Below are 16,695 nucleotides of genomic sequence, written 5' to 3'. Positions count from 1 at the left end.
AAGCTGAAATCTGCGATATGTGAGACCCTCTCCAAAAATTGCTTGCTATTTCAAACACCAAATATTCTCTAATATGTTTTAATATGCAGTGGAAGCAATCTAAGCAACATTATCGCTTAAGTTAACATCTACAGACTTCCATGGTTTTGCTCAAAAGCATGTCAATTAGTATTGCGCCCAAGTGATTGACCATCCCAGCTACATTTTCTCTACAATATTATTGAAAAAAGTGAGTGAATAAGTGACATTTTCACAAATAATGTGAAGCAATGTTCCAGAGAAACATCCATAATAAGATAAATTTGCAGATATTTAATGATAAGTAGGCAGAGGCCCACTGTGTCAGACACTTCTTTGATTATTTTTTAGTTTTTTTTAGTTATGTCTGCTAAACCAATGATGCATTTCTACTAGTCGATTCTGTCAGTTCAACAGGGCATGCCAAGGACTACTCTTTTGAAGGAGAACTGTTGCTTTGTTAGTTGTTAACTGTTAATGAGCTGCAAAACTCTGAGAGGAATGCAAAATATGAATTTAAAAATAGTTTTTTTCCCATTGAATATGTAAAAATTCTGCCATATAAACTACTAGAAGATACTGATAGCTTCTGCGATTCTTTTGTAATCAAGTGTTGCCGGCCAGCCTGACAAGAAGTGTTTTTTTAGGCTGACAGTTTTTAGACATTGGAGTCCCAGGCATTATTGCAATATGAAGTCAACTCTAAAACTTGAACTTTATTTCCAGCGATAAAAACACTAACTTGCACACATTTCATTAGAAAAAGTCCCCTTCTGACAGCAGCTAGATAACATGAGACAGATGTCACTTTGATGAGAAATATTTGGTCACTTCTGAATCATTTTACTTGTCAGAAGTTTCTGTGGCCACACTATGCTTTATGGCAGTGTGAAGCGTATTTATACTTGCATCAGGATGGAATAATCCCCACACCCCCAACAGAACAGTTTATCATATTCTTGAATGCAACCCAAACAAATTGTTCAACTGTTACTAGTTTACAAACACAATTTTACATTGGAGTACAAAAGATAAGGAAGAAGAAGATAAAGCCCAGGAGGACCTTTGTCCTCTAGTTTGGCTCCTGGCCGCGACAGTAGGCTCTCTTATCAACATTCTGCATTTATTTCAGCCCAAACCTAGCAATGCGGCACAGATCTGAGAAAATGTGTCCGTAGTAAACCGTGGACATAGGAATGGAGAGTATTGCAAAATACTTCTCAAAGGTTGGATTATAAAACTTTAATCTTTGCCCCCTTCTCTCCTTCTGGCTCTCTTGCTGTTCTTGCCCGGTGGCAAACAAAAGTCCACAGAGGGTGATGATCTGGCCAGGGCCATAAAGCCATCAGTCTTGGGGACTGAGTTGTAGTCCCCAGTTCATTATAAACCTTTATCAGTGCCAGAGATAGACAAGAAAGACTGAGATTGGATGCTTTAGCCTCGCCTCAGGAGGAAAAACCCTGTGTGAGGAGCCAGTGCATGTGCGCGCCTATGGCTCTGTCATGTGGTCACGTTTCCAGGGTCTCTGTTGTGTGTTTTGTCTTTGTGTGAATGTGCGCGCTTGTCCTCGGTGGTCTTGCAGGCAGCAGTTGATAACAGACTAAATTCTTTCCATGTTTGGCTCTATATATCACCTGGCATTCTTTTGCTGTAGACTACCCCAAACAGGGGGCGGGGGGACCTTAAGTACTAGCTAGTGTGACCATGGCTCCTCTGTAGTTTGTAGAGTGATATGGCTAGCAGCCACCGAGTGGCTCTGGGGATGGATAAAAATACCAATGAGAGAGTATACATGTGCCTGCGTGAGTATGTGTGTCATTTTTACACACAATGGAATTTTGCATCCCCTGATGAAAGAAACTTGCTCTGAGCATGAAGTTGGTATGAGAGGCTGAATCTGTGCACCTTTGTGCACATGCTAACATACATCAGCATGTGGGATTTTTGCCCCATGCAAGCCAGGCAAATTGCATTGATATGTTTCACACCCTCAGCAGTCCAAACAAAAGAACCTATGTTTTTGTGTCACAAACATAACATTTTATGCATTTTGTCAGATTTGTACCAGATAACCGAGTAATGTATGGTTATGAAACTATAGAAAAATGGTACATGAACCATTTTATTTTCAACCACCTTTGATCTGATTTCTTAAATGAAAATGTAGTGCAGCCAACTGGCCTAAGAAGTCATCTAACTGCGGTCTAAGAGAGAAAGAACGTTTTGGAGAAATACGAAGAATGGTCAACTTGTCTGCCAAAGACTTGAGACAGATGTTCACCAATCAGCAGGACAACTCTAAACATGCAGCCAGAGGAACGATGGAGCGGTTTGTGGCATAGTTTAAAAAGTTGTGCATGCACACACTCTCCATTTATTCTAACAGATCTATTTTGATAAAAAAGAAAATACCAAAAATTCTGTTTTTAGATGTGCAAAAGTGGCAGAGATGTATCCCAAAGGACAGATGGTGGCTTTACAAAGTATTAACTCAGTGGGCGGAGAACTAATACCAAATGCTACCTTGTTGTGGTTTATCTCATACAGTCTCAATAAAATGCAAAACTGTTTTGGTCGTACCATGACAGTGTAAATAAGTTCAAGGGATATTGTGAAAATAGGTTGCAAGTCAAGTAATACATTTCCCTGACTTTTTTCTCCCCCCCTGCATATTTGGAGAGTTACAAGTCACCATATGAAGCTTTGAGTTCATCATACACCAGGGCCGGCTAATCCTATTTAATCTGACAGAGGAAAGTTTGCTACTTGGCAGGAATCAGAGAGCTGGGGCAGCAGCTGCACTTCTCCATGCCTCCTCCACGTTGGCCTCTGCACGGAGGAGAGAAACATGCAAAGAAAAGTTGAAGATTTAGTGAAAGTCTTAATAAATGCTCATATTGCAAAATAACTGCAAGAGGCATCCTTTACTTACTTACATTCTGTCTCCGCCTCTCTTGCGTGTGTCGTGCACTGTAGCTTTCCAGCAGGTACTAGATTATCAGGGCTGTTTTGGAGCAACATGTGTAACAGCTGGGTGCAGCTGTCACACTGAGGCCCCTTCTTTTAAATATCCCCATCAAAACAATCTTCTCCTTGGATCTGTGAACCTGCATTCACCGGTTCAGTTAGTCAGCTGTTGAAATGATTTGCAGCTTTGAGGGAAAGACAAACACCTGCTGTTTTCTATGGCACCTGGGTATTTGATTCAGCGCGAGGTTTGATGCAGCATTGTAGTAAATGAGTAACGAAGGTTTGAAAAGTTAGAACCAGGCAAAAAAAATTTAAATGGAGCAATGGAAATGTTCTGCAGCCATTTTTTGTTTAAATCGACCGAAGAGTGGCTTCATAATGTTTTCTATCGGTGTACATGTGCGGTTGTGTTCTGAGAGCAGCGTGTGTCTTCAGATCACAAGCTGTCCTCTGGCTGGCCTTTTGCTTCATTCCCTGCCATCGTCCCAACTGTCCCTAACACAAAATGTGGGGAACGATATGCCACACCCCTGCCTTTTAACACACACACACACACACACAGCAGCTATCGCTCTTGGCCCCGGCGTATTTGACACCTCTTCAAAATGAGCCGACCGCGAAAGTCCACGGTCTATTTCTGACTGCAGTTGTTAAGGGGCTAGCCAGTCCAACAAGTTCCCCATGTACTGCCAAAGATAACAGCACCAGAAGTGTGACCCAATGTCTTTTTGAACTGCAGGTCACTACTTGGGTTTCGACCCCGCCTCAACTCTTTGATTGATGGAAATGTGCTTCCATCGTGGTTTGGGCTTTTCTGGATTCCAGTGATGGACGCCTCCCGGCAGCTACCGCGTCTCGCATATGCAGATGACGGCATTTACAGCTGTTGTTGGCTCAGAGTTGGCATGTGTGATTTGGAAGGAAAATTGGCTACGGGCTTATCTTTTTACATGCTTTCTGCCTCTGCATGTGTTCCTTTTGTGAAGCACTTCGATGATAGATGGACAGGTGGAGCACAGGGACGAGCGCAGGAAGAAAGAGAGGAGGGAAAGAAAGGGAGACACAAAGAGGCACCGGGACAGATGGGTAGGGAAGTAGTCACATAGACGAGGAGAAGCTTGGACGTTAGCCAACCAAACCCAAAGCCTGCGGATTGGAAGTAAAAGGTTGTGAGCTTAGGAAGTAGTAAAATAAGATGCCGAAGCTTAAAGCATTACTCTGATATTAGCCATACTGAGTGTTAAAATGTGAGTGCACATATGTTGGTGTGTTTTTTATTATCTTATTTATTTAATTCTCAGGATGTGGTGTGATTGAATCAGCTTTCAAACAGCATTATGAAGCTTTGTCTAGGTTTACTTGCGCCTTATTGCCCAGAAGCTCGCAGGCTTAAAGGGATATTTCATTTTTTTAAATAAGGTTCTCTTAAGAGGTTATAAGCAGTTTGCATCATACCTACACTCAATAACACTCTAGGTGTCTTGCTTTTGTATAACTCCATATTGTCTGCACCCAAAAGTTAATGCTGGCACTTAGTTTTAGGGGAAAAGACAAAAAAGTGGACTGTTACCATCTCAAAGCAGCAATTATACAAAGACAAGACTACAAGCAAATTTGTGGTGCAAAATAATTCACCAACAACACTATTCTAGTGTGAAGTAAATTGAGAATAATAGCATAAGAAAACACTTCCAGTTAGAATAAGTGGTACAAAAATAAAGTGTAAAATTCTTGATGTGCAGTGCTGGTAGAGATATAATAAACAGTTCAGGCATAAAGTTGAAGAGGAAAGTAAAGCAACTTTAGATTATTTAACAATATTTGATAGTGATGGGAAGTTCAGCTCTTTTCAGAGAGGCCTGTCGCTCTACAAGACAGCTATTAATTAATTACCATCTGCAGCCTTCTATTTTAGCTTAACTTGGCAAATATAAATGTTTTGTATGATGTCATTTTGCATTCAATGTTCCCTATGTGATAAGCAATATACTTACTTAATTTTATGTATTTGTTCTGTTACGAGAGCAGGCATTCTTATTTTTTTATATATTTTAATCAAATTTAAAATTTTTATTTATCATAAAAGGAAATTAACAAAACACTTCAAACAAACTTAAGACCATAATAATTTATTATTGTGTTACATATCATACATCATCTGGGTTTTTGCAATGCACTCTCCTCCTTACCACTGGCTGTTGACTAAGGGATGGACTCCCCTGACCATTGCATTTGTCCCTTTCTATATTTTGACGTAATGCTATGATCCCATATCCTCACATGTGATTGGCCACAAAGCTACTATGCTACCAATCAAAGCAAAGCTCTGCCAGAGGAGCGAAGCGAGAGCTGAGCGCAAAAGAGAAAACAAGTGCAGAGACGACTCCTTATGTTTCTCTTCTCCCTTAGTTAGTGTCTCACTCTCCACCTTTTCGTGTGACGTTCTTGCTGCACCGCTGTGTTTGTATCCCTGCCTTACAACGTCTCTTAGTGAAGAGCCAGCTCCCGTCGTTCACTTCAAAGAGTTGGCTCTAAGAACCAAAATGTTCGTGAGCAACCTATCACTAATATCCAAAGCATTATAAGTCTTACAGAGCATGTTCAGTTCATTATCTGAAAAGGAAAAAAGTATTACACAGCTACATACTTATTAAGGCATTCAAAGAAATTACAAGTTGAGCAGTTCTGTTTTCAATTTTCCACAAAATATCTATGGGAAACATAGAAGAAGGTGTTCCAATCAGATGAGAACAAACTTGGATTTCTTTTTTGTTTTTGATCTGCATGCAAAACTGCAGTGAGTGGGAGAAAACAAGCACTGCAGCCTGAACGATGCTTGAACACAGCATCCCTGTTGTGAAACATGGTGGTGGCAGCACCATGATGTGTGGGTGCTTTCTTTCAGTAGGGACAGTGTAAACTGCTTACAGTTTTGGGGAAGATGAATGGAGTTAAATACAGGGTAACACTGGAAAAAAAAAATCTGGTACACCTAGCCGAACAACGACCCTAAGCACAACCAGAATTATCAAAAAATACCTTAAAACTAAGTGGAATCATGTGATGGAATGACCCAGTTAAAGTTTAGACACAGAATGTGTGGCCAGACAGTTACTTTGAAAAGCTCTGCATGTCTTGCTTTCAGTGCATGTTTCATACTGCTTCTCATTGTCTGGTCAATGATCATCAGTCATCTGTAAATAACTATCCAGAGCAGAAACATTTAGCATGAACTTTAACTACTAGGTCTATATATTGTGAATTCATACAGAATGAAGACACCTAGCGTGTTTTCTTCTGGAGGTGGTTTTAATGAAACTGTCCCAGGGTGGATTGATTAACCGAGCTTGCTGGTTGTGGTAGAACAAGCAGGGATGAACGTTTTTCCTCCAGCATTCCTGCCTCTCTTGTAGAGACAAGCAGGCGTAGATTAGCTCAAACACTTGTTGGCGACATACTCCTGTGAGCTGCAAGACACACACACACTTCTAAAAACACACATGCAACCGGCAGAAACCCCTTCCTGTCCCTGCTTCTACTCCCCTGCTGCACGCCGCTCGCGTTCATTTTGCAAATTTATGCTGACATTTGAGAGTGCGCCACCCGCACCAGTTCACCGCTCCAGCAAAAGGGTGTATGAATTATCATATTCTACTGTATAATATAATTTTCTCAAGTGAGTCTTATTAGAATACACCATACTTTCCTGATCTCAGGTTCCCTGCAGTTTTTTACTGCACTGATGCATTGTTTGCACTGTCTGATGGAGGAAATCCTCCATCACTGTCAAGCCCAGCTTTCAGACCAGCAGCCATGCTGTTTTGGGATGCACAAATGAGAGGGAAGTGTAGACAAATGGGCGCAGATGTATAGTAGCGAGGGATGCAAGACGTGGGCTGTCCAAGCCCGTGTCATCTCGGAGCGTCTGTCAGATCCACTCCACAGCAAGAGCTCCCAACCTGCTGTGGGCTCCCTTCTCCCTCCATTCTCTCTGTCTTCCCGCTCCCGAGGCAAAGCATTTGTTCTTGGCTGGTGGGAAGTTTGGAGCGGCAGAGGCTAAACAAATATATTCTGGCCCACAAATGTCGCTTCTGGAAAGGACAGCTGGAAGGAAGAAAGGAGCATTGGAGGGAAAAAAAATAAGAAGATAGTAAACAGAGAGTTGAATGTGGCCAAAAAAAACAAAACAAAAAAGATCCCCCTAACCCCCGGGGAATGTTTGGAAAAGGAGCAAGGAAACATCTCTGAGTCTGATGGCTGCTGTTTGGCTGCCTGTCTTGTTCCCTCACACACTTGATCCCAGCGGGCCTCTGCTGCTGATTGACGCATGTTTGGTGTTGCTGCCCCAGCTGATCCCAGGCCCCCCTCGGTGAATACCATTCCCTGTCATCGCACTGGAGCCGCCAACTTCTGCATTATCATGTGTGCCTTTACGTAACTGATACAAAGATCAGATGCTTCTCTGGCTAGACATATTTGCTTGTGTTTGTAGAGGTGGGGGGGGAGTTAGGACAAAATTATTATTTTTAGTACCTAGGGTAATCTCCACTAAGAGCCTTTCAGGCCTGTTTCAATTTAACCTGGCCAAAACACTAAGCCAATAATCCCCCCTTCCTCGCCACTACCAGCACCACCGCAGCACAACTAATGCTCAGCACAAACACATACATGTTGTAATGACGCTGAGCAGTAAGACTCACCTTCCATGAATTATTTAATAGTACGGTAAAAACAGTTCCTAGAATGCTGTCATGTAGTGATACTTTTGGTTTGTGTCTCCCAATGCATTGAAAAGATGGGTGGTGTCAGCTGAAAGATGAAATGCACCGATAAAAAGAAAAGGTGTAAAAAGGCCATAGTGAAAGCCGTAACTTGTCTTTTGAAAACAATCACAGTCCGGTGAAATTATGCAGTGAGGAAAGGGGAGAGTTAAGTGGAGCTCTCTGTCAGAGGGCTCAGTTCTTCATGGTGAAACACAGTCTTTTTGGAGTAAAATACACATCAATCCCCCTTGTGCTCGTGTGTGTGTGTGTGTGTGTGTGTGTATACTGTGGCAGTGATTAAGAAGCACTGACCAGGATTTCTTTTCCAGTACTCTGTCATATTCTGAGAATATCCAATACATTTTCCAGAAACCTTTTATTATAACAGATTGGAGGGGTAAGGATGAAGCCGACTCACGAGGCAAGACAATAAATGAAATTCTGATCATAAGATGAGATGAAATCATTTTTAGTTTTTTTTACGGGAAAGCTAACTGTAATTTAAACATTTAGTATTCAGTGGAATATACCAGTCCTGGTCTCACAGTTGTGTTTTTTGGGGGGCTTGTCTTATTTGAAGATGTTCCTAAAGCCAAGAAAGCTATGGAAATGTTTGGTTTGTGTCTTTTCACGCTTGATTTTCTCTACTCGTGTTCAGATTTGATCAGTATAAGTAATTAAATTCTGATTAGATTCTTAACAAAACAGAGAAGTTCCTCTTAGTATTCCTAGTTTTTCAACTGCTGTATGAAATTATGAAACTAACTTCACCATCTCCAGCACTTAGCACAACTGTGCTTGGAATTGATACTTTTGCATTTTTGTTGTTTATGATGCTTTAATACAATGGAGCCCAACCTATTTGTAGATTCACCTATTAACAGATTTTCTTTGTTGCACATAGCTGAAATATTTAAAAGGAAAATTAGCTTGGGGACCTGAAATAGCTAGGCGCCGTGTTACTTGTCATGCTACTGGCATTCTTAAAGCAGCCAATCCAGGAGCACTATATATTTTACTTGGTGCTGATTGGCTGTATCTCTAAAAGTGATGATAAGAAGAACTGAGACATCAGCTCCTGCAGTAGTGCTAAGATGGTTTCCATTGAGTGTAGCAATGCAGATTAAGGTATAAGAAGTCCCTTTGAATAGAAATGTGGTTAGAGATGCACCATGCATGGTATTTACATTGGCATCGGCCGATATCTCTCATTTTTTAACATAAAGTATCGGTCCCATAGGTAAAACTGGGCCAATATTTACCAATGTTTATTTCCACCTTGCTGCTGTTTGTGTATGTGTTTCAGGAGGCACTTTGCCATGTGGTATTTGTTAGGGCATGTGATAGCGTTGCAGTGCAGTATTGTTGGGAAGTTTATCTGAAGCAAAGATTCAATATCAGTGGTGTGGTTATTTTTCATGGAGTTCAAAGGGCAGGGAAATATGGAAAATATTGGTAAATTTTGGTTACCAGCCATCACAGAAGCAAAAATATCGTGTCTCACATACCAGTGCACCTCTAATTGTGTTGTTTTTGTAGGGAGTAGAATAAAAAAAACATATTTAAAAGTATTTGGCAGTTATAGGTAGGTTTAGTTGGAGAAAGTTATAAGTGAAAGTAATGTTTAATAATCAATTTTTACTACTCACATTGATCTTGCTGCCCCTTTGCTCATGACAGTCCAGGACTATGCACAAGAAGGACTAAATTACTCAAGAAAACAAACAAAAAAACAATACTCACCGTATTCGAGCTAAGCTTCATAATGTGGACTGTATGCCTCTATCTTCAGCTTATCCCCTCATCCCCTCTCCTGAAGCATTTAAGTCTGTACCGGCCCCAAATAGTTCAAGAGGCTCTCTTAGGCTTGCTGCTGCATGAAAGAGTTGATGCTTGGATGACTCACTTGCCTCTAATCAGTAGCTCCTGAAGGCTAAAGTGAAAGCCTTCATGGGTATGTTCTCACACCAGAGAGAAAAAAACCCATTACTTTCACTTTGAACCAGAACGCATTCATTTATAAACACATTATTACACATAATATAACAATAAAGAAGGTTTTCAATGAGATCCTGTTGTGATTGATGCAGAAACTGGTTGGATTTTAAAAATATATTGTTTTGGTTTCTAGAAGCCTGCACTTTGGAGCAGTTGTTAGCATTGTTTCTTTCTTTGTGGAGTTAAGGACCCCATCAGTGGTGTTCAACTTAGGAAATCTCTCAAATTATTTGTTGATTAGGTCCTTCCAGAAGACCACTTTCAGTCCAGCAGGCTCTGTTCAATGAAAACTCAAAGTGGAAGGGATTTTGAGTGTTTGACACTTGTCATCAAACGCAGCTGTGGTGTATAAGTTGGAAGCTATAAAAAGCAACCCTTTTTCTCTTAAAGGCAAAATATCCAAATGGATCCCAGATTACGACAGAATTCAGGTCTCAACGTTCAGTAAAGCTGTTACAGCGAGAGGCTCCTTCATCTGTTCTCATAGTATCCCTGCCTCATGTAGTCGAGCAGGGATTGCATCGACTTATGTCTACTGTTCCTTTGATGTTTTTCTTTCTCTGTGTAACAACGCGTGCATCCCTTTTGCACAAAGTTCTTGTGAAGCCGACTCTTTGTTCAGCCACGAGAATCCAGGAAACAGATGGCATTTGAAGATGTGCAAGGAAAGGCATCATTGCCATCTCCTGTCTGAATCCAGAAGCACCGAGGAACAAATTCAATATAAAGGAATCAAATTGACTTGAATTTGTGTAGCAAGTCCCAGAGTCAAATGTACATGCTGGTAAAAGTGTTTATTGAAATGGTGATGCAGAAAGAAAGAGCCTTTTATGTGTCTATTGTCTGAAGCGCCATCGACCGCTGTGTCTTGTCCACTTCATCCGGGTTTTCCCTCACATTGGCAACGCTCCGAGAAAGACATTACTTTGACAAATGAAACACTGCAAACCCTCGATGAGCTTGGCAGGGCCCGAAAGGTCAGGAGCCGCATTGTGCAGGTATCTGTGCGTATGTGTGTGTGGAAGTGGTGTCAGCTGCAGATAATGGCGAGAAATTCTGGTCCATTTTAGTCCTGTAGGAGATCTACGTAAATGTCAAAATCAAAATGACCAGTCTTTCTCTGTGTGTCCATGTGTAATTGTTTTATGGATAGCTACACTTGGCTGCTAATGACAGACTGGCGATCTGGCCAGAAAATGTAGCAAAAAGATGGACAGCAGAAACCGTCTCTGTGCTCTATTTTTATTTTTCCTCTCTTTCTCTCTGGGCTTAATCTGTCCCCCTCCCTGTGTTCTTCCGACACATTATCAGCAGTGTAACAGTCGGTTCAAAGGCCTCTTGCTTAGATGTGCACATTCAGAGCTGCCGACTTAAGCAAATAGCTATTTGCATGCCATTAGGAAAGTGGGGGGTTAGGGGGGGCAGCAGAGGGAAGCACCATTCCTCATCCCAACTCTGCATCTAGCTGAATATTTTTTATTTGAGAATCCAAATCTCTGTTTTTCCTCACCCCTCCTGCTGTGGCCGTCAGAGTGAGCCACAGTCAGAGCAATCACAGCAATCAGGGTTTCCTCATGCCAAGCCGATTGGGAAGTGGCTGCCAAAACAAAGGAGAGCGTGTCCAGTCATTATGATGCTGTGTGATTTGGTTGGTGTTAGCAAACGGTTGCTTGGACCATCTGTTAAACGGCTGGAAGAGGAAAACAACAGCATCTTGGGTAGGGAGTCTAGATAGAGAGATTTTACCAGGATATTCAACAACCTGTGAGCTTATCAGCTATTTGGATAAGCTGTCTGATAACATGTGTTCCTACGAAGACTGCTGCAGGTGATTTATTCTCTGTTTGGTCAGAAGTTAGTTTATTTTTTTCATGGATCTATACACCGTGCCCTTAATCTACTTCCATAGATTCTAATCTCCTTGTTCTGTCTATAAAAAGCCTCACAAGCAACTGGACAATTTTTGTCACACAGAAAAGGCATCTGTGGTAGTCTCTCCAGATCTCAGCAGATTGGTGACGGAGTTCAGGTGGTTTGTCACTGGTTAAATGAAAACTAGAGAGAGCAGCATTGCCAACATCCCTTGAGTAGGTGTCTCAATTGGATCTGGCCTGTATCAGCAAGCGCAACAACAGTTCTCCTTCTCCCCTCGGCTCACTCTCACATCATTTTCCTCTCTCTTTTCCCTTGTCAGCTCATCTCACCATGCTATAACAATCCCAAATGTTTCCCACAGGAGATCTCTGCATCCACATGTCCCAGTCGTCATTGACAATTCTAGTCATCATCCCATTGATTTATGACCTACATCAATTTCCAAACAGAGATATTGTACCTGGATTTGAAGCTGGCAACTTCTGCAGATGCAGAAAACAGATCTGAAACTGTTGAAATTTCAAACTGAATTAAATTTATTTTGATAGTCCCACTTCACCGCAGACATAATCTCAATATACTTTATCCATATCAAGTCATACAGAATCTGAGTTTAAAGTCAATTTAAATTAATCCAATTCTTTTAAATGCAACCCAGTCATATTCAAATCCAGAAAGAAAACATTATTTAAGTTGATTCCCTTGAGTTGTCAACTTTGAGACAGTCGTTCTTGGTGAGCAAGCTCATCTCGCAGTTGGAGACAGACTTCTCCCTGTCAGTGGGAGGAAATATACACTGTAAAAAAATGTTTCTAATTTACGACAAAGTACCGACAGTTGTGGTTCCCAGAATTTTACCGTATAAATATGGCAAGATCCATATTTATATCCATATCCATATTTCAGTTTTTTGTTTTTTTTCACAGTGTATAGCAGAATCCAGTAGCGGAACAAGTCGGCGTCGGGCCGGGGGGCGGGGCAAATGACCAGGCCCTTTATACCCAAATAATAAAGCTCATGATAATTTAACTTTACAACATAGACATGCCTGCAACAGCAGAGCTTACAAGTTTCACCACCACAGAGAGCGGCTATGTCATTCTGAAATCCATCTGACATGAAGTACAACAAACCAAGTGAACAACAGAAACATCAGGCTACTGGTCACTAATAATGAAACAACACAAATTCAAAGCTGTTCAGAACCACGGATAGCGATCGGATCATTTTGACACTTTATCAATTTCAACTCCGAGCCTGGAGCAGGTAGGAACTGCTGAAGCTAGGTTTTTTGTTGACGCGTTGAACTGAGCACGCAGCAGCACGCGTTGAAACGAGTACCCAGGTACCCAGGCGAGGTACGCATTTCCATCTGCTTCAACCAGATGGACGTTGAGAAAATTAAAAGGACCGAAAAACAACCCCACAACAAGATTGGTCCAATACTAGTTTGTATTGAAACGATTACCAGAAAGAGCATAAAAAGCGCATTGACAGCTATAGCTGCGTAATTAGTTGTGTCTGTCGAAGAAGCAACCCTCAACAGAAAAGCACTGAGGCAGGGGTACTTTCTATTCGAAAAACAACACAAAGTTAATGATCAGCGACAGTTTGATCATTGGCTTAAAATGGGAAAGATATACAGCTAAACACAGCTGTTTGAAAGCCAATAATTATTTCAACGAAGGCTTTCTGTTCTATTCATGTAAAAATACTCGTTTTCCCACCAATCTTGTAACTGCTGTGTCCAGAACATAGAAAATTTGTCCAAAGGATAATTTACTTAGGAAATAATTTCAAAATAAGATGTTCCATTGGCTTTAGAGTCACAAGGAAAATGACAAGTCTCCAGCTCGCGTTTACATCCTGTGAGCCATTGATAACGCTCACCACAATGGAGGTTTAACATTTAGTTTTATGATTTGGAACAGCCTTAGATTGCTCCACTGCTATTTCTCTCTTTGTCCCACACACACACATACACACGCCAGTAGACACATTCACACTCAGAGAAAAACTTAACAGTGTTATGTATGGTTTCACCGCCCCGCATAGGCCATAATCACCCTCTCTCCATCTCAGTAAGCTCATGCTAAATGACCAGACGTCTCTGGCGGCTGCCATGATTTGTCTCTCCGCCACGCATCGTGCCGTACCTCACCCCTTCCCCTCCCACTTTCCATCTCCTCCCTCCTTCCTCGCCACCATATGTTGTGCCTGTGTGACCGGCCGACGTGTCAGGCCTGACTAACGCCTTAACAGCACGGCTGACGTTGATTTATTTCCTCTGAAATCAGGGGGCCGAGGGTAATAACACAGAATGACATTATTTGTTTATCAAATCCAGGCCTGCTTGTCTTGGCAGAGTAAAGATGTGATGACTTGATACTTGTGCCCCACTTGCCGCACACACATATGACCTCTCCAGTTTCCCCCACAGATTTTTTGATTGTGCCCTTATTAGAAGGTCTGACTTGTTGTTTAACCTCTTAATCTTGGAAATATGAAGGAACAAGGAGGAGCGGAAATAGAAACTGAGCGGGTGCAGAACAAGGTCATTTGCAACGCATAAATATATGGGTGGTGCACAAATTTGTGGTTGATTAAGCACATGGAAAGTGCCTCAAAAAGCGCTCATATACGTTGAACTCATATACGTTGAACGTTGAACACCAATGTCATGTTAAAACCACAAGCTTAAATATATTTTAATTATATATTTTTTTTATGGCAGACCAACTAAAAAACCATCACATGTACTCACTCAAATATTTGTCCATTCTTCAGTACAATATTGCTCACGCTCAGTCAGATTAGATGGAGATCATGAGCAAACCACAGTTTTCACCTTTCCAGCAGATTCTCCATTGATATACTGTATGTTTAGGGTCACTGTCAGTCTGGAAGATGAACTTCCCTGCCAGAGTCATGGTTTTGATTCATCACACAGAATTTCCAGTAAATGGACTGAAGTTTGTGGCTGCAATGTAACAATATGTAGGAAAGCTCAAGTGCATCGAAAATCCAAGGCTGTGCACAATAGAGAGCTAATGATAAATAAACATCAGGGGAATTCTTTGCTGTTCCACGTTAGACATGTCTGTCACCTTTGGTGTCTCACATAAGGGTATGTGTGCTGAAGAACATCTGGGATCATTTTTCACAATTTTTATGCACTAATGATAGGTAGAAAAATTGTTGAGTTTGCTCAGAGGATTGGAAGTCCCCCAAAAATTATAAGTACGTCTAATTTTGCTATTTTATCTCCGTGTTCAGAATGTGAGTGTGTGCTAAAATATCACCTTCACCTTCCGTTATCGGCCCTATGAATAGAATCTCCTAGAACACAATGCTGTGCTGTAGGACCCAATAAAAGAGTAAAAGGCAAGGGCAATCTGAAAGACAGGCTGCCAGATAACAAAAGGGCCTCACCTAATAATGAACAAACTGGGGTTGGCTTTCTTTTCTCTCTGATGTGGAGGAAGATTGGGTGGTGGTGGTGGTGGGGGATGAGGTTTTTTTTGCCAGCTTTTGCCAGTGTGTTTTATGGCTAATTGAGGCATTTGGAGTAAAACTACTTCAAAATGGCACCCTTTAGAATTGGAACAGGGTTAATATATAGTGATCCCACAATTAGCCCAGGATTGTTAAGATCTCTTTAATTCTGTGGGGTCCATTAAGCCGAGATGGCCAAGAAAGTGCTTTCACAGAGACAATTTTTCCCTCTCCGCTCTTTGTTTGTCCTTTCCTCTCTTCCTCTCAGCAGCTGCTGCTGTAGTGATCAATATGAATGGATGTCAGCTGGTTGGCTGGTTATTTTGTCGTTTTTTTGTTTGTTTGTTTGTTTTTTTTGGTTTTGTTACCTAATGCCAAAAAAATTACAGATTACTTATTGGAAGAGTACCGAATTTGGTTTGAAACCGTACGTTGTGGTCCCTAAGCTGGTTTGGAAAGACCTGCCCTCCTGGACATAGGCATTAGATATTTTTCTCTCTTGGGTAGAAACTATCACTGTGGTTTGCTCCTTACCCCACTTTCTCAAATCCCCACTTGGCCCCGCGAGTGCCTCCACGAGAGCAACAGCGAGTGCGCTGCCGCCTGATCATCTCGACTCAGGCTTTTTACAAGTGTGTCTCTCTGAATATGAGAATCCCTTCTGAGTTATCTTTCGGGGATGCATGGTGCCTGTGGGAGCCTGCAAATTTGGTGGAGGTTTTTCAAACAGCATTGAGCTAAAAAAAATAAAAATAAAACATTTGAGCCCGCCGCAGCCTGTACAAATTGCAGAGCTCCTTCCTAAAAGCGTGACATATTGAAGCATACACACCCCAGATTTTAATGTGACTGCAATTTTTTAATTTTTTTTTGTAGAATGCAGATTTATAGGTTTAAGTAGGATGAAAGAGGTGGAAAAAGCTGCACCTAAATACACAGTTGATTGGATGGTTGATGAGTATGGGCTAACCAGATGGCTGGCTCATTAAAGACCCATTTGTGATCATCTAAAATGATCCTAAATTTTTATTTCTCGCAGTAGGATGTCTGTTTTTACTAAGCCGAGGCCCGGGCCTTATCAGCAGGTAATACCGGCTCGCTTAGTGCTCAGGTAATGATTTGGGGATCAGAAGAAACGGTGAGGGATTCGGTAGCACTGTGTTCCAGCACAGTGAATTTTAAAGCTTCTTGCAAGTAATTAAACAGCATGCCACCTCATACAGAGCAATTTCCTGCAAGGCATTAGCTTGCCAATGCAGCATGGCCCCAGTACGCCATGTTATCTCTGTGAAATATGTCCTCTCTATCATTTTTTAATAATAACTGACTGTTTACGTTGTTAGGAAAAGATTTGCTCAATGAGCTTTTGAATAACAATGTTAAGTAACACAGAGAGTATAATTTAGCCTGCTTTCTGATTAGTAACATTGCCTTAGTGCTGCTTTGTAAGATTCTCATTTTGCGTCTGGGAACCTGCTGCCCCACCTTTCCCTGTGGTGTAGCGATGGCCACAAGTCGTCACGAGTGACGATAATCCTGCATAAAGGGATTTGTTCCCATACAGCTGACAACAGAA

At 41.5% G+C, this 16,695-nt stretch overlaps 1 protein-coding gene across 9 annotated transcripts in view; it reads left to right on the top strand.

Moving 5' to 3' along the window:
* ppargc1a (peroxisome proliferator-activated receptor gamma, coactivator 1 alpha) overlaps positions 1-16,695 on the top strand; it is a 335,937-nt gene that overhangs the window by 292,476 nt on the left and 26,766 nt on the right. The window lies entirely within an intron of this gene.

Source organism: Xiphophorus couchianus, chromosome 14 (assembly GCF_001444195.1).
Source record: "Xiphophorus couchianus chromosome 14, X_couchianus-1.0, whole genome shotgun sequence".
Classification (NCBI taxonomy): Eukaryota; Metazoa; Chordata; class Actinopteri; order Cyprinodontiformes; family Poeciliidae; genus Xiphophorus; species Xiphophorus couchianus.
The sequence above is the reverse complement of the archived record's forward strand: the minus strand, read 5'-3'. Positions and strand labels throughout refer to the sequence as shown.